Here is a 26,628-nt window from a genome sequence, read left to right as displayed (position 1 = left end):
GGACCACGATCAGCAAACAAATTTGCAGCAAGTGCATGGTGGGCTTGGAGATTTGGAGGAATCCTTGGCAAATATTTGCCAGCCTCTGCTGCTAACCTCATGGATACTTTTCATGACTGAGAGATGCTGAGTGTAACTGGCAGCTTGGGGTAGGTTGCCAGACCTCAGGTTGGGGATGGCTGCTAAAAACCACCTCCGCTAACAGCACCTGCTTCCATCCCTCCTCCTCCTCCCTGCCCTCTCCCTGTGCAGCATGAGGGTATCTTAAGATGCGATACACTTGACCGCAGCCCTTGCAGGATCACATCATTCCCATTAAAAGGTGGCTGTGGCTAAATACCATTTGCTCAGCAAGGTCTAAAGCGGTGCCCTTTGGAGTAATTGGGAGACGCGGCCCCTTTTCTGAGGATGGGAGAGTCTATTTTTCAAGGCGCCATCACTTTATTATTAATTTGTTACACACGGACTGCTCAAAACTGTTTGAGACGCAAAAGAGGATGTGAGCTCTGCCTTGGGGACCTCACTGCTAAATAAATGCATTAAATCAAACCCGTGCTGGAGAGGATAGCACTGCACAGGGAGGTGAGGCTGGTTAGAGGAGGGGTGAAGGGTGCCACCTCCTCCATCAGAAAAGGGTCTCACTTCTCTTTCAGCATTGAAGTTGGCAGGAATACTTGCTTCTCTTTCAGCATTGAAGTTGGCAGGAATACTTGCAGATCAGCAAGTCATGGACCTGCTTTCTCTTAGTATTTCTGAGGTAGCAGGAGGGAGAGCTCCCCTGGCCTCATGAGACCCCCAACTCGGCCCATTTTGCTGGGGGGTCCTTCCCTTGCATGTTCTTGGCTGCATGCATCAGTGCGGGCAGGTGGGCTGCTTGCCCAGGCAAGCTTGTGCTTCCTGTGGACCAGGGATGCTGGAAGCACAGTAACACCCCGTAGGAACTGCTCCCAAATACCACCCTGTGCCTGCCAGGAGCCCCTCAGGGGGTGCTGGACCTTTTCAGGTGTTCACATCTGCTTAAGGGTCTGGAGCTAAGCAGGTCCCATGTGGCTTCTCTTGTTTCCTTGATGATGGGGAGGGGGGAAATAAAAGCAATATAGAAAAAAGTCAATATTTAAAGTTCTTCACCTTCCTAATTTTCAAGTCAAGCTTGCTGTGGGGTGGGTTTGCTCGGTGGGCGCTCGAGGCCATGCGTTCCCTGCCTGACATCTCCTGTGCCTTCTCACCTACAGCCCCCTGCACCCGGGAGCCATGAGCCGCCCTCAGCACCCGCAGAGCCACTGGAGCAGCCCCCCGGCCACAGCCCCCCGGCGCTGCTAGGCTTCCCTGCTCCCCCAGGAAGGTGCCTGTCACAGGTGGGGAGAACCAGCTGCACCCGCACCCAGCCTCTCGCGTCCCTCCCAAGGTAAGGACCGCATCCTTTGTCTGTGAACAGCAAGGAGGCTGCTAATGCAGCTGAAAGCTAGGTTATGTCTCGGGTCCTTGCACCTCCTGCCTTGCCCAGGTGGGCTCTGTCCCCTGGGCAGCATGCACAGCTGCTGGCAGGCTGCTCCTCTCCCCCTCTGCTTGCTGGGAGGGCCAGGTGCTGGGTCAGGGGTGAGAACTGCCCTTGTCTTGCAATTAAAAGGTGATTTTGAAGGTGGCATCGCTCCTGATGTAGCCGGTTGTTGGCAGACTGTATCCCACCTGTGAATTTGCTCGTAGTTTTAGAAGGTAGCCTGGGCTGCTGCAAGGAGCCAGGCTTGGGTGGGACCAGCGCCTGGTGGCTGCCTCTGCTTCCCTGATGTACTTTGGAGGATAATTGTCTATAATTTGCCTTTTAACAATGCTCTGGAGGCTTCCCAAGCGTGCGCTGCCTTTGCTCCCACTGTAAAAGGCCTTTGGGGTATTTCGGAGGCTTCCTGTGGCAGGAGGATGCAGGGTGGCTGGGGGTGGCTGTGTGTCTGGAGGGGGACTGAGCCCCTGGCCCAGTGAAACACACTCGTCTGCTCTTTGCACGTCACAGTAGGGTTTTTTTTTTAAGGTTAAGGAAGTAGAACTGGGTTTGTGAGCTGGGGCTGAGGCTGCTGTGGGGCTGACCGCCCTCCTGAGGGGTGCAAAATCAGTCTTCATGGCTGCGGAGTGGAAATTTAGGTTTAGAACCCAAAACCTCAATTTCTGGGATTGTTTTGGGTTTTTAGACTTTAGGGCCTTTCGTTTTCGAGCTCCTCCTTGCAAACAGAGGTGGTGGCTGTGTCTGGTAACACAGGATAATCACAACTTGTCCACATGTGTATTACCCTGTGCTGGGCAGCTGGGGCTTGGAGGAAGATGTGGATGTCGCCAGCCTGTCACCCTGTGGGCATGGGCTCAAGACTCCTGTTTTGGGAGGTCTGTGAGAGGGTCACAGTAGCCCCAGTGAGCTAAAAACACAAGTTGTAGCTGGGGTCTGACTTGTCCTGATTCCCTTTGGGAGTTCCCTTCTCATACCTCTGGAGCTGGGATCAGCTGGGATGCTCCAGCTGTCCGGCTAGGGAATCGGGGGCAGTTAGCGCTGCTAGGGCTGCCGTCCGCGGCCATAAATATCCAGCCCACTCTAATCTTCCTGGTAGCTCCAGCACTGCTGTTTCCCTAAGAGTTATTTGACTCTTTGTGTTGCACTTCTCAGACAAATGGCTTTTAAATAAAACCCTCTGCTAACTCGTTAGGCCTCCTGTCCAGGTCACTTCCTGCATGGATGATTTATAGGGCTGCTTTTAACATTTTATTAACTTTAAATCGCCGGAGCCAGTCAATTGGAGTCTATCCCATTAGCTGTGGTGAGTGGCAGCCCGGGGCATCAGGCTCTCCTGCAGCCTCCCTCACTTCTGGGGAGGCTTCGATGCTCCAAGAGCAACCACATTAAGAGATGGGAAAGAACAGAAGGAGGATTTAGATAAGGAGGAATAGATCTGGGATGGTTAAGGAGATAATGGGGCTTGTGATCATATCTGGGGAGTTGGCTTATCCCCTGTCGTTGTGTTTTCTCGGCTGCATCCCCTGCAGCATGTGCTGAACTGTGCAGCAGTGGGTGAGGAACATCAGGGCTTGATAAAGAGGTGGCTGCTGCAGAGTGATCCCGGCAGGGCAGCGCTGCCCGAGCATCCCTGAGCGCCTGCCTTGGGTAGGATGTGCCTGGATTAAACCCCTCCTGTAGCCGTGCCAGGGACAGATCCTTGCCTAGTACATGCACAAGCCCCTTTGGCTCCTGGCATCCCATCCGATCCAGTGGGCTGCTTCCAGGGAGCCTTGAATCTGGTTCCCAGCCATCTCAAACCCTCCTGCACAGCACAGCAGCTCTGAACCCTCTTTGAGCAGAGCCAGCTCTGGATGGGTCCTGCAGGTGCACAGGGGGCTGCTGGGGGCTGGGCAAGTGGCGACCATTCCAGCTGGGAAATCCAGATGAGATGGAGATCGTAAGTGATACCAGGCTGCAGCAGCAGCTTTGATTATCTCCGGTTTTGTTGCTGCTCTCCCCCTGTGCCCTGTCTTTGTTCTACTCGTGCTTGGAGATACTATTCAGTGGAGTTTTCCAGCTCTTGATAACAGGGGAAAAAAAACCCCGAACTGCTACACAACCGGAGCTAATGAGCTCTCTCTGGAAATAAAAGCATCCTGAGGACAGCCTTGCCATACAGAGCAGCCCGTCCTCTGTGGCTGCTCCGGCCACTGCCTCCAAGTGGTGGCCCAGCACGGGGCTGTGGGAGCTGGGTAGGGCTGTCACCTCCCATCCTTCCCCCCCCCCCCCCCCCCCCCCCCGCCATTGCTCATGTGAGGCATCCAGAAAGCCGAGCCGTGGTTTGCCCCTCTGGCAGAGCTCTGCTGTGGGGCCAGGGATTTGGGAGCATTTGTCTGACACCCCGATGTAGAGCCCATCACGTCGTGCATGCACGCAAGACAGGGCAAGGAGGAACACGCGTACCCCCATGGGTCAGGACCAGCTTTAACTGGCTTGGAAAGGGATCTAGGTAATGCCTGGCTCCCGTCGCGGGCTGGGCATTCTCTGGGGTGCATGGATGTAAGGAGGTGGGCTTGCTGCAGCCCTGCGTATGTGCAGGGAAAGCAGACCTGCAGTCCCCAAGGGCTGTCAGGGTTGTCAGGCATGCGGCCAGGAGGGAATTTATCTTGCAGCAAAGCCGGCATCTGAAAGCCATCGCTTCTGATGTGCCCATGATTTGCTGAAACCTGCGTCTCCTTTGTCATATTTCTGTCTGTCTCTGCCTCAAATCCCAGAGCAAAGACAGAGAACTCGCAGAGAGGAGCGGGGTTTTTTTCCCCTCCACCTTTAAATATTTATTGTGAGCTCTCAAGATACGCATGCTGTGATCTGGGGAGCCTGCCTGCGTGCTGGCACTGCCTCCTGCATGGCAGAGGGAGGCTGCTGCCCTTCCCTCCGGGCAGCGCCGGCAGAGCCTGCCCCCTCCTCCTGCCGCTGCCCCCTGCAAGAGCTGGGTCCGAGGGGAGCGACGCGGGGGTGCACCTCTTCCCATGCAAGTGCTCCTGTGGGAGCAAAACCAAAGACCCGCTGACGTGCTGTGCAAAGGCGGCTTGGGGTTGGGAGCTGTGTTTTTGGGGAAGGGGCTGAGACACATGTAAAAGCAACCTGGCCCACCCGGCGAGCTCCATTGCCGGGGTGGCACAGCCTAAATGGCACCCACCCTTCTGTCACCTGCCTGACTTTCCATGTCCCCAGCAGCACGCAGAGATGCCGCTGGACGCTTTCCCTCTCATCTCTGCAGCTTGTCCGGGGCTCCCAAGGTCGTGCAGGTAACAGGAGCAATGCTGCCAGCTGGGGCTTTGCAGCCTGAGCTGCCATGCTGCGCCTTGCGCCTCCCTCCTGTTCTCTTCTCTTGCTCTGCTTTTCCAAGCCTTCCTGCTGCCACTGCTTGGGCACACGCATTGAATTCCGGGAGAGCAGCCCCGTGCCGCTGGGATGCGTGTGCCCGGCATGCCGATGAGGAGCAGGGCTGGTGCTGGGGAGCGGTGCCTCTGCCCTGGGGCATGCTGCAGCTGTGGTCCTGGGTCCCTACAAAAGGGGAGATGGAGTCCCAGCTGGCTGCTGTGACCCTCCAAGCATTTCCCTGGAAGCTGGTTCTCCTGCAGAGCTGGCTCACCTCTGGCTTTACCGCTGCAGTGCCTGGACCAAGGGAGAAGGGATTTTGCATCTTCCCCTTGCAGCTCAAGTGTGGTGGTGGTAAACTTTTAGGAGAAAAGCCAGGAGCTGGTTTCTCAGCAGCTCTGCAAGGGATAGGAGGATGTCTGCCTTTCCAGGTGAGCACGCAAATCGCTACCTCTGCCTCCAGTCACTACAGCCCGGGCGACCTGCTCAGCAGCTGGCAGTCATCAGCAGAGAGGCTTGTCCCGTCACCCCTGGCGGTGCCAGCCCCGGGCTCCCTGGGACCTGTGAGCATGTGGGCACTGATGCAGAAAATCCTCTGCAGAGGCCTAGGGTTGGATGGCAGGTGCAGCTCTACTGGGAGATGCCTTGAAACCAGCTCGTAGCCAAAGGCAAGAGGAGGCAGTGGAGACAATAGCTGATACAGTGGAATTTATTTTTTAAGGAGAAATAAATGCAAGTCGGCTCACTGGTGCAGTGCTAGCACTGGGAAATTAAACTCCAGCAAACTGCAAAGAGATGAGGTTGGGACCGTGGCGATGGTTCCCTGGGCTGCTTTCCCCACACCTGCCTGCCCTCTGCCTGCACCCACCATGAGCTGCCAGCAGGACCAGCCCTCTTCACCCTCACTGAATTTCAGACCAGAACAGCCTCATTAGCAGGAAAAGTTTCCCTGAGAGAAGTTACTGCTGCTCTTAGAAGTGCAATTATCTCTTTTCTGCTATCGCAACTGTGGGCATTGAAGTCTGCTGTTCTTACACCGTGTCACGGCAGAGATCTTGTGCACAGGAGGGTGCTGGCAGGAGAAAATAAGTGGAATTATAGCATGGGCAGTTGTTGGAAAGAAGCCCTCATCACGGGTTTGTTCCCACCTGGTTGCCTCGTTGGAGCCCCTGCCTGCCCCTTTGCCCCTGCCTGCCCTTCCTGGCATCTGCCCGCGTGTGGCGTGGCTGGGTGGTGGCTGCACATGGGTTTTAAAGAAGGTGGAGGAGATGTGCTGCGTGTCAGGCTCCTCGCCACCCGTGCCCCTTCCTCCTCGTGGTGTCACCCCTGGCCCAAGGCTGCGGCACCCTAGGGCTCCCTGGCTCCAGCGGGATTGTTCACTGGGCAGCACGTCGGCAGGAACGGGCAGTCCCAGAAGTGTCTACTGGGAGTGAAAATACGAGGTCTGAGACCTGTAGTAAACATTTCCTTAAGGTTCAAGCTTACTCAGGCATCGGGCATTTGACCGAGCAAACCGCTGTGGCACTCCATGAGCCATGGGGAAAGCTCACATAGCACGTGCAGGGGAAGTTTGCAGCTGGATGTTGTAATAACTTTTTAGTGAATGGTTGGGATAAGTCATATTTCATGAAATCAGCCAGGAAAAAGATTGCTGATTAATTCATTCTAATAAACGATGGTGAGCAGTGTGTCTTGGTTCAAGCCAGACTGACTTTTACAGTGATTCATGGATTTTTCCACAGGAAAAATCACCTTTGTGGGGTTTGCTGGTGTGCAGGGTGCCTGGTTGCCTTCGTGAGTAATTTCCCCCCTACTCTGAAAGCACCGGGATGTGGAAAAACAATGAACTTCTCTGCAGGAGCTGCAGGTGGAACTGGAGAGGGAGGAAGGCTGTGCTGGGCTCCACCGCTGCAGCCGGTGGCTGTGTCCTTCTGAAGAGCACCGCGGGAGCTGGGGGAGTGGGAATTTCACTGCCAGAAATGCCGAAGGAGGCGAATCTTGGGGAAGAAAGAGCAGAACCGAGATGTCAGTGCGTGCCATTCCAGGCTGGCCAAGTGGAGTCAGTTGGGACCGGCTGCTGCTCCCCCTCGCAGCGTGCGGCAGCACTCCTCCGGCAAAGCAAACACCCGAGAAGCACGTCCCGGCATCATTCGTTTGTATTTAATTTGAGTTTTCTTTATTTCCAGCACCTTAGCTTTGTGCTGGAAGCTGGCCAGCCTCCGTGGTCCTCCGTGCTGCTGGGATCCACAGGTCCGGGGTGGGAGTGTGTGCCGGAGGCGGCAGGCAGCGTGTGGCTGGAGGTGTAGCGTGCGTCTGTGCGATGATGCTTTTTTAAAAGAGCTGAGGTGGGATGGGGAAATGCTGGGTGAGGCACTAGTCATAGGTGTGAGCAGTGCCTGCGCCTCGCAGGCGGGGCTGGGGGTGGCGGCGGCCCTTGCTGCGGTGCTGGGGGTTGGGTTTTAGTTTGGAAATGGAAGCAAAAAAAAAAAAAAAGTAGTAGTTCTGCTGAGCCTAAACTTGAAACTTAATTTGGTTTCATGGTGAGATTTTTTTTTTTGACTGTTCTTGGTGAAAAATGCAGGTACTTGGCCAAAGCCTTGAGTTTCTCAGCATGGGAAAGGAAAAGTGGCACAATGGTGGGAGAGGCGTGTGTGGAGAGGCAGTTGCAGAGGAGGAAGAAGTCAGCCTGGAGGTCGGTCCAGCCCCAGGAAGCGACAAGCAGGCTGACACGTCCCTTGGTGCAGTAACACCCCATGGCAGCATGGCTCTGCCCGCCAGGTACCCGCCCAGGTCCCTTGTCCCTGCAGTGGCTCCGCAGCATTGGCAGGGGCTGCATTCCCAGACCAGCGTGCCACCGCCACCCCTCCAGCCCCCCCTCCACCGCGGTGCCCATCCCGTATTCATTACGATGCCCGTGTACTTCTCTAAGCCCAATATACTTTGAATTACTGCTCATCTATTCCTCTTGACATCCTCATGCTCATAACTGGGAAGCCTGCATTACCCGTTTGCACATCTGTCAAACTGCGTGTTGCTTGGCCATTTCCAGAGATACATAAAATTGCCCGTGGTTATGACATTATTGACAACCTGCCCCGTCTCCTTCCCCCTCCCCGAGCCCAAATGGCTGCCTCGCTTTATGAGGATTGATATTTGGGCAGTAAATATTTTAGAGCCTCATCTGATGAGTGTGTCTGTGCGGGTGAATACATTTCTGGCTGAGGACAGATGTTGGAGCTATCTTCATTGGAAATGCGGGGCCTTGGCTTTCTCTCTCCTGCCTTTGCAGCATCTCTGCCATCTCCCTGCAGCCCCCCAGGGCTGCCCGTTCCCAGTGGAGGAAAGGAAAGCAGAGGGAAAAGCCAGGCGGGGGTCGCCAGGAAGGACTAGGGCTGGCTGGACAGGCAGAGCAATGCCAGGGGTGCTGGCTGTCGATGGCCGATTGCTGCAGCATCCTCATGCTAGGCTCCCCATGTCCATCAACAGCAGGATTGAATTTCTACGGGCAAGGTGTTTTCCTTTCCCAAACCCAGGGAAACCACCAATTCCTGCTGTGCTGGACAAGTAGTTTCAGCCCTTTTTAAAAAAAAGACTATATGTGTCAGGCTGTCTGTGGTTTCCGAGGAATATATTTTGACTTGGGTGTTCTGAAAAGCCACTTCATCTCCCCAGATTTCAAAATGCACTTTAGGAGATGCCTCTAAAGAGGAAACAACTTGGGAACAATACAGCCTGGGTGATCTGAACAATTTTTTTTATCTTGCTGAGAAAAGTAAAGCAGCCCATTTTCAGTTCCTCAAAACGATTTGCTCTGTTTTCCCTCAATCAGCAAAACAAAAAGTGTTGCCTGGTTCCTGGGGAAGAGCAGAGGCAGGTGCAGCTCCTGCAGAGCCAGTGGTGCCAGGCCGGGCTGCAGCTGCCTGCGGTTGGGGGTGTCACAGCTGGGGGGCATCGGGATTTGGGGAGCTTTTGAAGTCCATCTGCGCTCAGGCTCTGCCGGAGTTTTGCTTGTGTTACTAAGTGGAGTTGTCCTTGCACCCAGATCCAAGCCCAGCTGGGCCTGGGGTCCCTTCCCGGCAGGGAGGAGGGCTGCCCGGGGGGCTGTCCCAAGCCCTCTCCCCGCAGTGGCGCTGGAGCATATGCAAGGCCGGTCAGCCCACGGGTGCCCCGCTCTGCTCAGTGCTGCCTTGTTGCCATTTTGCTGCTTTTTTCCTTTCTGAGTGTGGAGTGAGTGCATTGAAATGTGTAAAAAAAAATATATATATATATAAAAACCCCCATCATCTGCCTGGGAGTGGCTTTGCAACCACTCGCTTGCAGTTCCTTGGAGCCTTTGTCACGAGGGCAGGAGTTTCCTGGCTCTGAAGTGGGGTGCTGTGTGCGGGACTGGGACCCACTGCCGGTGGGGCCAGGGCGAGGTGATGTGGGGGCTGCCGGGCTGGCACCCCCGCCGGCGTGCCACCCAAGCACCGGCTGTTCCCAGGGTGTGGGTGTCCTTTCCCAACCCTCTTTGCTGGCTGCCAGGGGAGCGATGTGCAAAGGGGACGCGGCAGCATCACTGGGTGCTTAGGGGCAGGGAGTGGGATGGAGCATTTCTGGGTCCTGCTGCTTGGCGTTCGGAGCTGTTCTGTAGGGCAGCGGGGTGCCAGGGGGGTTCCAGGGGTGCCCTGTGGGTCACAGCCTGTCAGCCACCTTCTTGGGGGCCTCTGTGCTGTGGTGAGTGCAGGTGGTTGCTGGTACCACGGAGTCCACTGTACCTCTTGCATCCAGTTTGCTCATTCAAGGAGAGCTCTGTGATATCAAGGAGCTAATCTGTACAAGACAGATTTGCAAAGGTGCTGAGGGAGGAGAAGTTGTCCAGCTCTGCTTGCAAGGGTTTGGTGTCTCCATCTCGCAAGAGCCTTGCTGCAGGAGTCGCACACTGGGGTGAGGAGTTCAGTGGCCTCGTTTGCTTGCCAATGAAGGATGCTGCCCTGGCCCTGGCCAGTCTGCTCTTTTATGGCAGTGTAGTATCTATTTATTTATGATTTCCGTGGGTGGTGTTTTGGATGATCTATTGAGCCAGAGTGAGATATTTTGAGGCACAGTGAGATATTTTAAAAACATCTCATCACTCTGGAAATATCCATGGTGCGATAGCTGCGTATTAGTCATTCGGAAAGGGAGTGATTTCAATGAAAGAAAAAACATTTCATCTTGTCAGAGCATTTTCACTCACTGTCTGCCAGTCAGCTGCTGTCAGTCTTCAGTCTCTGTGGCTGGTTTTACTCTTCTCAGGCTCTGCCTTTTTATTTTATTTTCTAACAAGAAATAAAATAAACCCTCTAATGGATATTGGTAGCTATGAACTCATCAATTGTCAGTAAGAAAAAGCCTTTAAAAAGATGCAATAAACCTTCTTTGCAGTGGATTATTTCCAGTGGGATTATTTCTCCTGGGGACTATCTCCATTTGGAAGGAGAAACTCCTCTTCCACATATTGGACCTTGAACAAAAGCCCCTGCCTCCGACATGATTTATCCCCCTGGAAGGTAGGAGTAACTCCAATACTCTTGCACACCAGCTGGGGATGCAGAATTAGGCTCACGGAGAACAGGAGGAGAGATGGTTTTCTCTTAGGAGAAAAAAAAAAAATCTGTAAGAAAACACAAGTGATGAGGCCCCGTCCTGCAAGGGAAAACAGCACAAAGCCATTCAGCAAATGAAAAGCCAAATGAGCTGTAAAAAACCCTCCACCGTGGTAAGAGAGATTTTCACTTGGAGGGAATCCGTTGTAAATCACCTAACATTCAGCTTTGCGCTGCCATTTGGGAAAATGTTCATCATATTCTGCTGGTCTCTGCTCTTACTTTACCTGTATCTATAGCTGGGGTTTCTACAGCACAGCCCACACGCCCCGGGGAGGAGGCGATTCGGCCGAGATGCTCCCATCTAGTTTGATCATTCTCCATAATCAGGCTAAGAGTAATTGCACTGTAGTTACGCTGTGAGTACTATGCACTGTTGCTGTGCGGGATGCAATTGCCATCGCCTTGTGCAACCGGTAGATAGCTGCTTAAGTGACTCAAAACTATCCCTTTGTGGTGAAATGCTTGGTTGGTGTTGATGCCCAGAGTTTTCCCAGGGTGTGGGGTGCTCAAGCACATCTAAGGGCACCTCCAGGGAAGCCTGGTGGGAATGGGATTGTGCCCGAGCTGTTTTGGGGGGATGTTTCTCTGCTGCCCATGGCTTCCCCTTGGCCAGGGAGCCCTGGCTGGGTTCCCCTTGCACCCGGTGCCGAAGCCTGGTGTGTGCAGGGAGGTGCTATCTCTGCGGCTTGCCCCCCCGCCCCCCCCCCCTTCCCCCACCCCTGCCACCAGCGCTGAGCTCTGGCTGCATCCCCACGCGTGCCCACCCCACCTCCTGCCGCTGCGGTCAGAGTGGCTCCAGCCAGGGGTTTAAAATAGAAGCTATTAACTAAAGAGCAGGAGAGGGCAGGGGAAGGCAGCCGGGTCCCTCTGGGGGGATGCCAGCCGTGTCTTGGGGTTTAGCGAGCCCTGGTGCCTTGGAGCCTTCTCCCGACTCCCCTGGGATGAGAGGGGCATTGCTGCCCGTGAAAGCAGGAATCACGGGGGTCAGGGTGGCGGCTGCCCTGGACCAAGTGCCCCTAAACCCCCTGTCTGACCGAAAGCTGGGCTTGGCAGCGGGGACTCGTAAGCTTTACAACTTTTGCTTTTTATGTCTGGCAAAATGAAATCAAAATGGCCAACCAGAGCCATTTCTTTCCTTTAACCTTTTCACTTTCATGCCCACACTTGACCCAAAATATTCTTCTTTTGCTTCGCACTTGGCACTCCCTCGCTGGACAATTAACACAAGCTGACCTCTTGCATTTCTCGGCCGGAGGCAGGACTTCCCACCCAGGTGGTGCATCTCTTGCCTTCCTGGCGTGGTACCTCCTGCATCCCTTTCACGTGGTGAGCGTGTCCCCGTCCCGCGCCCCTGAGTCAGCAGTATGCCGCGGCTGCTGGCGTGCTATTTCGGCTTAAAAAAAAAAAAAAGAAAGTTTCAGTATTTAAAGTATTTAAGCAGATGGGAAGCCACAAACTACAGTCGGTGGAGGGAGCGTGTTTCATGACTAACAAAATATGCCAGGTAGGCCATTCCACTTGAGATATTTTCAGGAATATAATCACTTTCACACATCTTCATAAATTTGCCAAAGTGTTAGTTTTCCCCCATATGGATTGGGGAGGACGCAGCATGTCATGACTGTTGCACAGCATCTTGAATGCTGTGTCTTCACGGTGGTTTTTTAAATTTTCGTTCTTTCCCCCACCCAGGCTGTAATTGAAATAGAAGTTTGATACCCCCTTCCCCGTAATTAGAGTGGGCAGAGGGTCATCCTCGAGCGGTTCAGTGAGGGAGCTCCTTGGCCTCTATCCAAGGCAGGGCAGAGGAGGTAGTGATTAAATTTCCAGTAATTCCCCCAAAAAGGGCTGGGGTTGGGATGAGGATGTTGTCCCCAGTGGGCTACCAGCAGGTGATGGGGGATACACTAAGGGGTGGCCCAAAGGCTGTGTCCTTTCTGTTGAGCTCCTTTGAATATATGCTCCAGTGTCACAATGTGGTAACAAATGCAAAATATTTTGAAGTCATTCAGTCTCAGCATTGGATTCTTTCTTTTCTTTTTGATATTGTGGCAAAATTAAATAAAAGGACCCGTTTTCTGTATGTTATTGATCTTTCACTCAAATTCTGGGCCCTTTTCCAGGAAAAATGAGCCCTTTTGTGAACAAAGAGACAAGCACCTTCCCAACAAAAGTCAGCTTTCAAATTCAATGTTCTGGGTGTTTGAAATTTCATGTTTCTGATGGGAAAATATCAATTTCACTCAAATTTGCAGAGAAGTGATGCTGGGGATGGGGGAGACTGCCCTGAATGGATTGATGAGCACTTGAAGGCCAGATTGCCAGAGGGATTTAAAAGCAAAGGGAAAAGCAGCCTTGTCACTTGATTTTGAACAGCTTGTGTTGTGAATCCAGAGCCAGGCTGCTGGGCTGGAGATGGTCCTGCTGTCCTCACCCCTCAGGGACCTGGAGCCTTCACTGTACACCCTGCATATGGCAGGAGGGCTCAGCCTGACTCTCCTGACCAGATCTCAGCCTCAGTGGTTTATATGCTCTTTTTTTTTTAACATGGTGGCTGTTGGTGCCAGATAACAAACTGGTGTAAGCTGGTGTTGCTCTGTTACCTTGGTTGGTTGCCCCACCAAGAGTTGCTTGCTAGTGTCTTTGACAAGCTGGGCTTTGCCGGCAGTGTTTTACAGGTTAAGTCATTAAATCTCTGTAGCTCGTTTATTTGTTGGTAAAGCACTTGGGAATTGCTTGGGAGGAGACACTTTACGCTCCCTTGGACCACGCTGCCACGTGGACGCTCGGCTGTCAGGCTGAGCTGGGTGTCCTGAACACGTTTGTAGCTCTGCCCATCACTGTGATACCCTCATCGCACTGAGGGGGCCTGTGTTCATCTCCCAGTTCTGCTGCTGCATCCTTTGATAGCAAGTAAATTTTTTTTTTCTGCATCTGTTTTCTCCCTGCACAGCAGTGATGCTATTTCCTCGCTGTAATGTGGAGGGGATGGAGGCAGCACTGGCTCAAGGGCATTGTGCCTAGGGCTGTCTGTTTGGCTCCCTGCTCATTCACCGCCGCTACATAAAAAGTTTGTCTGGTGACTCTGAGCAGAGAAGTTTCTCCCCCTGCCCTGACGGGATTGCTCCGGGTGCTTTGATCCCCGGCTGCATGTGTAAGCTTGCTTATCTTTGGAAAGGCACGGCGGCGCTGACAAGCGGTGCAGGAGATGGGGGCTGTAGGTGGATCGTTTTTAGCGGCGTGCACGCACAGAGCAGACAGCTTGGGCATGTTCCAAAACACTTCCCACGCCCCCAGGCTGAATTTTAAGAAGCTGGGGCATCTGCACATTCAAAACGCTTCATGGGGGGGAGGGGGGGAAGAAGGAAAAAAATCCCAAAGGCAGGCAGAGCAGCCAGCGCGTGGAAGGGGCGAGCAGCACCCAAAGGCTGATATCTTGCCGCGGAGGGGAGTTTGTTGCAAAGGCTGAGCAGCTCCAAGCCGCTCTCCGGAGGGGCAGAGCACAGGTGAGCGTGGAGCACGGTCACGGCTTGCCTTGCGGCCGCTTGCAGGCTGGTCTCGCTCATGGTTGAGTGGGGGGAATGGGAAGAGAAGCTTGAGTTGTCCTGGAATGGTGTCTGGGTGAGTGCCTGTTCCTCTGGGGTGGTGCAACCTCTGAGCAGCTCCCTACGTCTGGGGGCCCCAGAGCCTTGCAGGAAGAGGGATGGTAGTGGGGGGCAGAGGGGGAGATGGGAACGAGCCCCATGCTCGTCCCACTTTGGATGCTTCCAGGGGCTGCCCGGGATCCTGCCCGTTAATGGCAGGAGGTGTCTCACCAGCCCCTTTCTGTGGGGCAGCCTTGGAAGGCAGGACCAGCATCATCACCTTCTGCATCTCCTGGGGGAGCTGAAACCAGCAGGCAGTGGGCAGGGGTTGATGCTGGCAACACGTGAGCCCTGCGCTTGCACCGGCTGGCTGAGGGCTATCTCAGCCTTCCCTGGGGCAGGGTGGGACAGACAGCCGGAGACGGGAACCTCTGGGGCACGGAGGACAGAGGACAGCCTGTGTGTACAGTCCAGCGAAGTCTTGGAGCCCCTGGAGTGAGGAGCTGGGGCGTTCTCTCTGAGTCCTGGTGTAGCTTTGGATAAGTAGCTTCAGGCTGTGAAGGTTGGGAGGCTTTCTGTGCTGGGTGCCTAGCTTAAGTGCTGAGAATAGCCCCAGTTCTTGCTGTTGCTGCTCCCTTGAGATCCAAGGTCCCTGCTCCTGGTGACGTGGGGCCTTGGGGGTCTTGCACCGGAGCATCAGGAAGGGATGGGTGCAAATCTGGAGAGCCTGAGTTGTCTTCCGAGTTCCTCAGCTTACCAAGCTGGTCTGCACTCTGAGATCCAAGGATGGGGAGCGCGTCCATTTGCATGCTCCATCAAGATCCTCTTCCTTTTGCTGGCAAGGATGGCGACTGCATGACGTCCTGGCAGCCCTAAGCCATCCTTGCAGGGGTGTCTGGGCTCTGGCAGCTCCCTCCTATCTTGCAGTGCGCGTGGCTGCTGGGCCAGCACCGCGGGATGCTCCTCCCGGCGCATCACGTGCCAGCGGGCATCTTCCCGGCGCTCCCCCATGGGTGCCTTCCGTGCTGCTCAGCTGACAGTCACCCCGGTCACACTGCGCTCCTCTGCAAACAAAGCGGACAGCTTTTTAAAATGTGATTTTTTCCCGGTGGCAGAAGCTGGTGGTGAGGAGATGGGGAAGCTTGTGAGGAGTGAAAAGGAGAGATGTCCAGGTGTGGAAAGCAGCCCTGCCTCTCCTGTGAGCTAAATGCCTCCAGGCTCAGAGCTTTTTTCCTTTCCTTTTGGGAAGAGGAGACTTGTTGGGAAGCCTCCGCTTCCTAAGCATCCCTCCCAGAAGAGACTGAAGCAGACACTGGATTATGAACTTTATAAGTCTCTTTGTACCAGAAGAGCAGAAGTAGTGCTCTTCACCCTGTCCTCATCCCGCAGGTAGTCGCACAGCGAGGAGCAACCTCTCGGCAATGGATGTTTCTGGGGTCCTTCTGTCCCCGTCCATTGGGTGGGCAGGGGTACTTTTGCACCTCTGGCATCCAAGGGAGAAGGGCAAGGCCCTCCCAGCTGCAGTGTTAAACACAAAATGCTCTGCTGTGTGCCCTGGAGTGAGGAGGAGGAGGAGGAGGAGGAGGGCAGCGTGGGATGGGGATGGACCCAGGGTGCCCTGGGGGACTGGCTTGTTCCTGCTAATTAGCGGTGTAACCAGCCATTGCACAGCTGGGCTCCTGGCAGATAATTACCTTGCTGGGTGCAGGGAAAGGAGCAGAAAGACTTGCTGTCCATGGGGACTTTAAACCTCCCTGTTCTTGGGCTCATTTGGGAAAGGCAACCAAAAAAAACCAACCCACCCCAAACGTATATATATTTTAACAGAGCTATTTCTGCCAGTCAGGCAGGCCAATTTGTTACTGAAGTGACACATTTGATTTTAACTGTAAGAATCAACGTTGGTTGACTTTTCTCCTATTTTAGTCGTTGGGGCAGAGGGTGGCTCAGGCATGGGGCAAACTGGGGGGGCTGTGAGGGCATGGCTTCCTCCCTGGCTGAGCATTGCTAAGCTCATGGGTGTTTGGGGGGCGAAGCCGGGGGAGAGAATAGGTCTGGGAGTGAATCTAGGAGTGATCCCAGTCTGCTCACTGCAGCGCGGTGAGCTTTCCGTGGGTCTGGGGTATGCTGCCATCCCTCCGCTCATGTGACTGTACAGACGTTGCCGAAGGGCTGCCGGGGGTCCTTGCCCTGAGGCCGGCTGCTCTGCTGCCCTGGGGACGGCTCCCAGGAGCTGCCCTGCGGGTCCCTGCCAGCCTCGCCAGGGCTGTGCCGGGCAGTGCTGTCCCTTGGGTGCTCCCTGTGCCCGGTGGCAGGGTCCCGGCTGGCCAGAGCAGCATCCGTGCGTGCCTCACACCAGGGCCAGGGACCTCATTAGCTGCCTCCATCTCTTCTCCCCTCTGTTTATCTCCAGTTTTTCAACCGCTTGCCTGATTTTTTTTTTCTTTCTTTTTTTTTTTTTTTTTTCCTGACTTGAAGGGAGAAATGACTGTGTGAGTCATGATGGGGCCTGACAGCTCCCTGCACACCCTGCCAGGCTCTACCGATGATGGGGCTGGGGGGGCTGCCTGCGTGGGTCCTGTTGGAGGGCAGGGGGGGTACCAGGTGTCCCAGCCTTTTTCCCACCCATCAGCCATTAACCCTTTGCTCTGTGGTGCCTGGCATGGGGTCTAGCAAAACTCAGGCTTCCAAGGAGGGACTGGGAACAGATTTATGATCGTCCTTGGGAGAGCGGTAGGGACATCATGGCATGGGGTGACAGAAGGGCGGCAGGGTGGGAGCAGCTTGGGATCAAAGCCCGGTGCAGCCCTGCCTCTCTCCATTGGCTGTGGTGGATTCGGGGCTGTGGCAAGCTGAGGGAAAGGCTTGTGTCCATACACATGTGCCTTGTCCAGCAATAGGCTTGCAGGGGTGACAGGCTCATCGGACTGGTGGCCTCATCCCGGGATGTCTGCTCCCACCCAGAGCGGGGGCTCAGGCTGGTGCTCCCTGCAGCAGTCCCTGCTAAAGGAGCACCGCTGCTTGGCTCCACACACCTGGGGGTGCAGGGGGATGGTGATTCCTCTTTGGTGCAGGGCTGTGGGTGCCAAACCATATTTCTCCTGCTGCCAACCCTGCCCTGTTGGCAATCTCCCTTGCCCTTCCTCCACACCCCATCTCCCTTTGGAAAACCAGCAGTAACTCTTAGTCAGTGCTGTCTTACGGATCATTACTTTGGAAATCCTGGGGAGAAGGGCGCTTGCCCGTGGTCCCGCGTGGCTGATGCTGTCCTCTGCAGCCCGTCCGCAGCCTGGCACTCCTGCTTAGAGGATGGGGCCACCTCAACCTCTTCTTGGCTGCTTTAGGATGCTCCCTGCATCTCACCCATGCTTTTTATAGCCTGAGCCCATGGTTCCCGGCAGACTCGCCAGCTGACCTGGATATGGCTGTGCCGTGTTTGGGCTGAGCTTGCTTGTGTCTCCCCTGCACCCTTCCCGTGTCCCGGTGGGCTGGAGTGTGCTTTGCTGGTGTGTCGGTGCCGAGGAGGTGGCCTGGTGCTGTGCCTGGTGCTCCCCAGGCCCTTCTCACAAAGACGGCAGCATCCATCATCCTGCCTGCTCTTGCATCGAGCTTTTTCGGTCCAGGCTGGGTAACAGGGATTTCTGTGAGCAGGCACCATCAGATCTCTGCTCCCTGGGGGTCCCTTCTCTGTAGCAGGTGCTTTTTCTCCCAGATGCTGTTCTGCAGGGAGGGAATGGGGACAAATCAGCATCCCCGACATTTCTGGCTCTCCCCTCTCCTTGCCGGCCTGCCTCCCCCCCTGCTCTCTTTAAAGAGATTCAGGTCATGCCTGGAATTAGGGCTCTCTGAACTGCGGAGAAACAGCATTTAAACTGCTTACCATCGATTAGATGGAATGGTTTGGGTTCAGCTTGTCCCCCCACCCCTGCCCTCAGCTCTGGATGGGTGTTCGCAGCACGGCCCGTTAATCCTTGCTGGGATGTCTGTGCCACTGCAGGCTGCTCTTCCCTGCGCAGGTGGGTCTGGGGTCCCTGGGGGGCTGCTCCCTGCATTGCACCCCACTAGCAGCCAGCTGTTCTGAACACAGAGACCTTGCAGGGAGGCGTTTTATTTAGCCGGCTTCGTTTATCGCGGCGCTCCGGCTGGGATTAGACACAGATAAGGCGATCAATAAATCCTCGGCTGAGATGTGCTGCGAATTTTTCGGGGAAGGGTGGTGAAAGGGGGGCGTCCATCGAAGGCAGGAAGCCTGGCCAGAGGTGAGGGAGGGGACAGCCAGTGCTGCGAGGTGGCAGGGAGGGGGCCCTGCCACGATCTCGCTGCCGGTTTATGAGAAGACATCTGAATGTGGTAGAGGAGAGAAGAAACCCCGTGCCGCCGCTGCGGCTGGTGTGGCTGTGCCGTCGGAGAAAGTAGGTCAGGCTGTGCTCAGAGATCGGTGCAAAGGCGAAGCCCCCAGCACAGCCGGGCACCCTCCTCTCCCCAGATCCCCTCGCTGGCTGCTCTGCTGGCAGCTGGGGGCAGCCAGCCCCATGGCAAAGGGCATCAGCCCCTCACCCTGGTGTCAGGGTGACTCTTTTTCTCTGCCCCGTGGTCCCACAGTGGTGGCTTTGGGCGAGGGTGGCAGTGAGGAGCAGAGATTGAGGGAGGGCAGAGGTGCGGGGGATGGAATGGCCGTGGGGAAGCTCCCCTGCCTCCTGCCTGCATCCCTCAGCCCGCCTCCTGGTTGGGATGCGTGTTTGGCTGCAGGAGGGATGCCCTAGGGATGCAACTCCAGCATCAAAAGGGAGCTGCCACTGCTCCAGCTTCCCAGCATTTTGGGGTCCCCTGTTAGCTGGGGGTAAACAAAGCACAGGGCCAGCATTCCCCCTCCTTCTGGGAACACTTTTTGCATCAGCAGAAAGATCTGGGTGGAGGAAAAAAAAGGTCAAAGGCAGCATTTAATGCCTAAATCTGCAGCAGTTTTGGGTGCCTCGTGGGCCTCTCAAAGCCTCCCTTGGAGGGGAATGGGGGCAGGACAGGATGAGTGATGGGGTCCCATGGGTTGGGCTTGGGGCGGGGGCTGGAGGATTCCTCAGCTTGGCTCAGGAGGACTGCTCAGTCCATCACCACTTCCAGGAAGGTTTTGTGGCTGCGGAGTGAGGGGAAAATTAAGATGTGCTTTCAGGAAAGAGGTGTTTCAAGTGCAAATCAGGAGCATTTCCCGGTGGAGCCCAGTGCAGCGCGTTGCTGTAGCTGTAGGCACCTGTTGTGAGCTGGAAGAAAACTTGGAAATTGCCTTTGCCACGCAAGGGCATGACTGGGCTCCCGCTCCCGGCTGCGCTGTGGACAGGGATGCTGTGGGTGCTGGATCGCAGCCATGGAAGTACAGCTTGCTGCAGGCAGGGGCACGGGGCCACCAGCCCAGGATTGTGAGGCTCAGGGAGGTGACAGTCCCATGCTAACGTGTTTCCGGTGCTATCGGTGCTATGACCCAGAGGACAGAGGTGATCGGGGGCACTGCATCCTTCAGCAAGGACCTGGACTGATCTGAGAGGGCCGGTGGTGAAGACGCAGCAGGCAAGCCAAGCGGGGAATAAATTGAGTGTGTATATCACAGGCAGGTCTGGGCTTTATTGATTTTCAATGAAAGGCTGTGTCATGAATTTTTCTCTCCCACTGTATTTGCTGCAAAGTTGCATCTTGTCTCCAAGCATTAACCACTAACTAGAGAGCTCATTTCCACCCCCCCACCCCCCCGCCAGGAGATGCTGGGGGGGGGAGGCAAGTTTGCACATGGTCTTTTTAAGCACATGATGGATGCAGTGGCTTTACTAATCCAACACCAGAAGAGAAAGCCAGTGTTAACAGCGGAAAATGTTATGTCCAGTGCTTCAAGTGACTTATCGATAAGGGGCTGTGTGTGGGATGCGTCTTATCTGATGGGCTGCGTTATGCATCCCTCGCTTGTGCCAGGATCCATCTGGGAAGGGTGGTCCTGGTCCCTGCTGTCCCCAGGAGGGACAGGGCATCAGCTGGGGACCTGGGGTTTGCCACTGCTCTTGCTGGTTTTCCTTTCCTCCTGACAATGGGAAGACTAAAAGAGAGAGGATGTAGTCCCTGTGTCAGAACTTTTTTGGAAGCTGCTGAGACATCTTGTTGCGTCCTGCTTTTAAGCTGGTGTTTGGATTTGGGAGTGTCTCTTTAATCTTGAAGTTGTTGTTTTTAAACATTAAAGAACATTTGGAAATGAGCGTAGCATGAAATGTTTTAGGAGACATTTCTCCCCATCTTCAGAAACTCTTACAAGTCTTTTTTGCTTCCCTGATTAACGTCTCAAGAATCTGGGGAAAAGCATTGAAACTGGCTGGGGTTTTTAAAAATAGATAACCAACGGAGAAAGTTTGAAGGGCTTAGGGTGGGTTTGTCTGGAACAGAGGCGATGGAGGGGAGATGTTTTACCTGGCTTTGGGTAGCGCCATGCTGTGAGATGCGCAGCCACGGCAGCTCGTGGCCTGGCTGGGAAGGCTTGTGGGGACTTGGCAGTGTCCTGGAAGGGTTAACTCTGGCGCTTGGATATAGCTGGATGCACTGAAGCTGAAGTGGAGCAGTATGCAAATCTATCCACTTTCATAAACTGCTTAATTAGGCGAATGTTAATGAGACGTTAATTACTGTTGTGCCGGCGAATCCCACAGAACGGAGATTATGTTTCTCTTCAAACATCCAGTCTTAATTATAACTTGCACTTAATTCCACTGTCTTGCCTGGGACGGAGCTGGGTAGGGAGGACGAGGCGCCAGCTCCCGTGGGTGCCCACAGCGTGTCCCCCATCCTCGCCCGCACGGCAGCAGTGGCTGTGGGCCCGCAGGGATGGAGCTGTGAGGTGGCGTGGGGGTGGTGGCTGTGACCCCCCCCTGCAGCCAGCTCCTCGTGCTGGGGTCCAGCCTGGCAGCAAAACCGCCGGGGGTGTGTTGCTGGCAGGTCAGGGTGGAAAATGTAAAAGCTCCCATCCTTTCCCTTTGCGGGCTTGGGAAGCCTGGGAGGTCTCTGTTCATGCACTGCATGCTCCAGGGATGCCACGTTGCTCCAGTCTGGTGACACTGCCCCATACTGGTCAGACTGGGGCAGGGGGAAGCGAGGGAGCCTTTGGGGATGCGAGCCTTCATCCTGCTCCTGGTCCCTTCCTTCCTCACTTTCTGTTTCTACCTGCCTTGGCCTTTCCAGCTGGACTGCAAATGCTTTCTGCTGCCTGTGATTCCTGATTCCTGTATGGATTTTTAACTGATGGAAGTGTGAATTGCCAGAGGTCCTGCTTCCACAGTGCCTGATGTGTGCACGCGAATGTTTTTAAAGTATGGCTTCAACTTGGTAATCAGCAAGAGATCACTGCAACGATGAGCAGAGAAACAGCATCCCGTTTCCAATTTTAACACTGGTTTTTTTGTTTGTTTGTTTGTTTTTTACATGGCTTGCTTTAATGTTCAGGATAAAATAACGCTTTCAAATGAGGTATTAGCGAGCCATGAAATCTGCATCCTCAGGCTTTTTTTGTCTGGCTTTCATCCGTGCGTAGCTGGTGGCTGCCCTGGGCTAACCACGAGGTTTCCTGGGTCTTTGCTTATTGCTGCCAGCCGGGTGGCAGAGGGGACGGCTTCACCAGGCTGAGACATGAGGGCTGGACTCCATCAGGGCTCCGCTGGTACCTGCGGGGAAGATTTCTTCCAGCAGCAGGGCTCTTCTTACACAAGTTGTTCGCCTCGCTGCTGCTGCTGGTGGGAGAGCCCACAGCCTGCCCCCACCGCTGCTCCCGGCAGGAGCTCCGTGTCCTTCACGGCCCCAGCAAATGGGCTTTTTAATTACGCCTGCCACATCTGCACGCCCGGGAGCTTGTCGCCAGCACCCGGCAGCCCGAGCGGTGGCTGTCCTGGTCTCAGGCCCTCCCTGGTGGCTGGCGGTGGCTGGGGAGCTGCTGGGGGTGGGAGTCACTCTGGATTTCCATCGCACACCGCTGCGGTCTTGAGGGGTGATGAGGAAGCGTGTTGTCCCCCGAGCGACCCATGCTGGGAGTGACGTTTCTCCATATTGGATGTTTTCAATTACAAAGGGCGTCAGCTCAGGTTTTGTTCCCAATCTCTTCTTTCTTTCCTTCCCTCTGTTCCGACTCTGCTGTTTGATTTCCAGACAGGTTTGACGTTTCCTCCCCCAGCGAGCCCTTCTGCGGGCTGTGGGCTCCAGCACTGCGCCTTTGGGTGCCAGCAGTGTCCCTCTGGGGAGGGACAGGCTGGGACACAGGACCTGGAGCAGGCGGGCTGGAGGCTGCACCCACTGCAGCATCCCTGGGGTGGCACCCACTGAAACATCCCTGAGGTAGCACTGCCCGGGCCGCCCCCCCGGGCTCCTGCCAGCTCTGCCTGCTGCTCACTGCCTTCTTCCAAAATCATCTGAACGTGATTTTTTTTAATCCCTTAAAAAGCTCTTAGCTTTTCTACTTTGCTAAGAAAAGCTTTTCTACCAGAAGAAATGTGTCCAGCAGCCAAGGATTTTTGCCCTTTTTTATTCTTCTCCGCGTTTTGCATCTCTCAACGTTGAAGTGCCTGTCAATTAATTAAGAATTAATTAATTCAAATTCCTTTAATTTTTAAAAAATGGCAGGATCCGGCCACGCACCCCCTCGCAGAGCTGCCTGCTGCTCCCTCCTCCCTTCCTTGCAAGAGCAAATCTCATACAAACGGAGCCCTGCTGCAAAATCAACAGCTGTGTGGGAGGCAGAGGCAGCGTTTTGCATACGATTTCGATAAAATACAGCGTGTTTGGGAAACACGAGGGACGGCAAAGCCAACGCAGGGGGGACCTAGAGAGGCTATTGCCTCCGTCGAGACCCCACTGCTGAGATGCTCCTGTATGTTGATGGCTCTGGTGCCACTTTTCAGAGCCCCACAGTGCCGTGAGCAGGCATTGGTGGCACTGGGTGCTCTGGTGCAGCCCCCTAGGTGCCAGTACCCGGGGTGGGTACCTGAGGGGAGCGGCTCAAGGCGGGCATCGTGGGCATCGGAGCAGGCAGGAGAGCAGAGGCTTGAACCTGTGATGTTCTGCCTGCAGCTGCCTGTCGCTTCTAATTGCCGTGCCCAGCACCTGCTGGCTTTAAAATAAAATAAAAGGAGGAGAGGGGAGAAAGAAGGGTTTGGCTCAACGGCATGTCTAAATTAGCCTTATTGTGCTGGGAGCCGGGCGTCACGGTAAATCCATTTCCACAGCACCGTATATCTTTACTGAGTGGGATGTTGGGGGATAAATGAATGTTCTTCATATATTATCATGGCCTGACAGCGATCAGGCAGACAGAGGTGATGCAAAGGTGATTAATGAGAACGCTTGAATTAACGAAGTGTAGTTGTCTCTCATTAGGGGGAAATGAGTTCCCTTTACCACCAGCCATTGGGCTTGTACAGTTGGCTCTCGCCTGCCTTTTTTTTTTAAATATCAGATAATTTGTTTCTTATTTACCTTTGCTCACCAAATTGATGGCATGATATCACTCGCCCTGTCCGGAGCAGATCTGCTGGACTTGGGACTTTCTTGCTACCCACCAATAGCAGTGCCAAGTGCATGTGGGGGGATGCTGGTGCGGGATGGAGATGCTCCTGGGGGCATCAAGGCAGGGACACAGTGTGCAGAAGGGGATGCTCAGGGGTGGGGGAGCGAAGTCCCTCTCTGCTGGATGAGGGAGGGAGAAGAAGTGGCTCTCTGGCAATCAACCAGAGCCAGGAAACCAGGTCCGCAGTGGGAACCTGCAATATTAACAAGTCTTTTAATGAAAAATACATCTGCTGTTCAGCTGCCTTGTGGCCCGAGACACAGGCATGCTTTGTGGTTCAGCAATGCTTGCTGCAAGACCTTTTATTTTACAAAAGTTGAAACAAAACTGGAATCTGTTTTTAATCTTTTCGCTTTCCCTCTTGCTGCCTTCCCTTGTCACCCTGCTGTTGCGCTAACCCTGCAAAAGCTCGGTCAGGGTTTGGGAGAGGCCGAGGGCCGGGCTGGGTGCCCCAGCTTACAGCAGGAGGACAACGTGTACGGTCCCTCTGTCCAGTGACCCTGGCTGAGGCCATCCTGGTCAGGGCCGCTTTGCAAAGGAAGAGCGAGCTGTGGCTGGCTGCCTTTAGCTTTTCAAGGAGGGAGTTGTTTTTTTTTTTACCTGTCAGATTTGGGGCAGGCTGGGCAGGATCTCCTCAGCCTGGATTTCAAATGGCCTTATGGCAATCATGCCTGGAGGCAGGGGTAAAGGCTGGGTCACAACAATTCACTCTTTGCTGGTGCTTTTCATGCTGGGATTTCTTAGCAATTCCCAGAGAAGATGGCCTTTGCAAAGCCCAGCCTGCCGGTGAGGAGGGGAAGGGGCTGGGAAGGCAGCCTGGGGTCCCATGTGGGGTATTTGCTGCCAGACCCTATTGCTTGGTATGTTTGAGCATCCCCAGAGGTGGAGCACGTGTTCGGGCAGCATATGGCCCTGCCAGGGCTACAGGCAGCTGAGTTTGCAGCCCCCGGGCGCTGCCTTCCCTTCCCTGCCACCAGCTACCTGCAGCCACAGAGGCACCGTTTATCGAGAGCGATGAGAGACCTTAGAAAAATAACAATAAAGAAAAGGTATGTGAATAGCATCTGTGAAATAATAACAAGATCCCGGGGATGGAGCTGCTTTCATCTGAGAGCTCTTTGCTAACCGCAGGTTGCTCCTGTCCCTCATTAGAGTGGGAGCTGGGCGGCGATGCGCCCGCTTAGATCTTCCTTTCCTTTCAAGATCCCCCCGTGGCATCCCGCAGGCTGGTGAGCTTGGCCCCTGCCAGCACATGCCTCCTGCTGCCAGCTGCTAAACTTGTTTTTAATCCCTCTAATCAGCCCCGCATCCAGCCCCAGTGGCAGTGGGAGAGCTGGGCTCGCCCGGGGCTGTCACGCCTCCCCGCCACGCTACATCCCGCGTTGGAGATGTGGCAGGGCTGTTCCTGTGCTGGGAACTACGGAGTACGGAAACTCCACATCTTCCTCGGCCTGTCTGTGTAAGGCTGAACCAGCTTTGTGGCTGGTCACCTCCCAGCCGGGGTGGATGCTGGTGTCTCTGTGCCAAACCTGGTCCAGACCCCCGGCGAGCACCTGAGCAATGCAAGTGCTGGCAGGTGCCCTGCAGCTTTCCAGCTGGTTGGAAAATATCCATCAAAATTTCCCTTTCTGGGAAAAAGCCAGTTCAGCCAGGCTAAAATACTTGTGGGACTCTGTGTTGAAGCCTGGGGAGGTATCTGATGCTCTCTCACGTGGGGGCAGAGCAGTGTGGGCTCTCAGGGATGGGCTGGGGCAGAGCTGCCCCCGTGAACAGCCCCAGAGTGGGGCAAAACGTGAGGGGACCCCACCAGCAGATGGTGGGGGGCAGAGAGGAGAATGGGGAGCTCCAGGCACATGGACAGCTCGGTGCTGGCCGTGCCTGGTGCAGAGCTGGTGTTTCCAGTTGAAGCCCGCGTTGCTCTGCTGTGCTGCCTGCCAGCAGAGGGGTTTGCTGGCTGTTGGCCTGTGGCTACTTGCACGTGGCTTGGGAAGGGCTTTCAGCATGGTCCCTGGTTGGACTTTTCCTATAACTAAATAATTTTGCTACTCTGGGAAGAGACTCTTCTGTGAGTGAGGACTAAGGCATATTTCAGAGCGTTTGCTTCTTGGTCTGTGGCATGAGGGGAGGTGCAGGGGAAAGGTGCTGCATCTTATTTCAAAGCTTGGTAGTTGACATGCCTCATGTGAGCTCGGGAGAGGAGGGTTTTCTGCAAACCTCGAGAGCTACAGGCCTCTGCAGGCTGCTGGAGCGAAAAAGTGGGGTTGTGGAGGAGGAACTGTGTCAGACCCAGGTTACATCAGCAAGGTGGGCTGGGGGTCTTGCAAGGCTCATCGTCACCTTGGAGGCAAAGAGAACGATGCACTGGTGAGCATGCGAGAGCACACTCAGACACCGGTGTAACATCTAGCAACATGTTTTCGGCTGTGGATAAACACATTTACACCAGTGTGTGCAAGAACAGGATCTGGCCTGGGGCCTCCAGCAGTTGTGGAGATGCTGGAGGCCAGAAGCAGAGTGTTTAAAGGCTAATGAAGATGCACTAGAAAATTATTAGCTTTGCAAGCAGCGTTCCTGTGTGCTGAAACGGGGGTATTATGAAGTTCGCACTAAGTCCTTGGAGATCTCTTGAGCAAGAGTGATCTGCATGCCACGCAGTGCTATTATTGGAAAGGGTGGCCTCACTGCCTATCGTCTGGCTTTGCTGAGTTAGCTCCGTGGACTGTCGCCAAACATAAAGCATCTTTTCCTTGGCCGTTGCCAACCCACCTACCTGGAGTGTCTGATGACTTGTTTGTTCCTCAGCTCAGCTGGAAAAAGTGAGTGTCCCTGTGGGAGGGTGGGAAGAGGGAGTGTTGCAGGGTGGCATCTCCCAAGGAAAGATGCAGATTGCTGGGCTCGGGGATTCAGTTGGAGGAATGTTCGGTATCCCACTGGGATCTCAAGATGGTCCTGCTCAGCTCCTGCAGACGCCCTTTGCTG

The 26,628-nt window shown here is 54.8% G+C and overlaps 1 protein-coding gene across 1 annotated transcript in view; it reads left to right on the top strand.

The window, feature by feature from the left end:
• LINGO1 (leucine rich repeat and Ig domain containing 1) overlaps positions 1–26,628 on the top strand; it is a 169,656-nt gene that overhangs the window by 13,813 nt on the left and 129,215 nt on the right. Inside the window, exon 2 of the mRNA XM_055793509.1 lies at positions 1,233–1,405. The gene's annotated coding sequence lies outside the window, so the exon portion shown is untranslated. The remainder of the gene's footprint in view (positions 1–1,232; positions 1,406–26,628) is intronic.

Source organism: Falco peregrinus, chromosome 1 (genome assembly GCF_023634155.1).
Source record: "Falco peregrinus isolate bFalPer1 chromosome 1, bFalPer1.pri, whole genome shotgun sequence".
NCBI lineage: Eukaryota > Metazoa > Chordata > Aves > Falconiformes > Falconidae > Falco > Falco peregrinus.
This window is presented reverse-complemented; position numbering and strand designations above follow the sequence as displayed.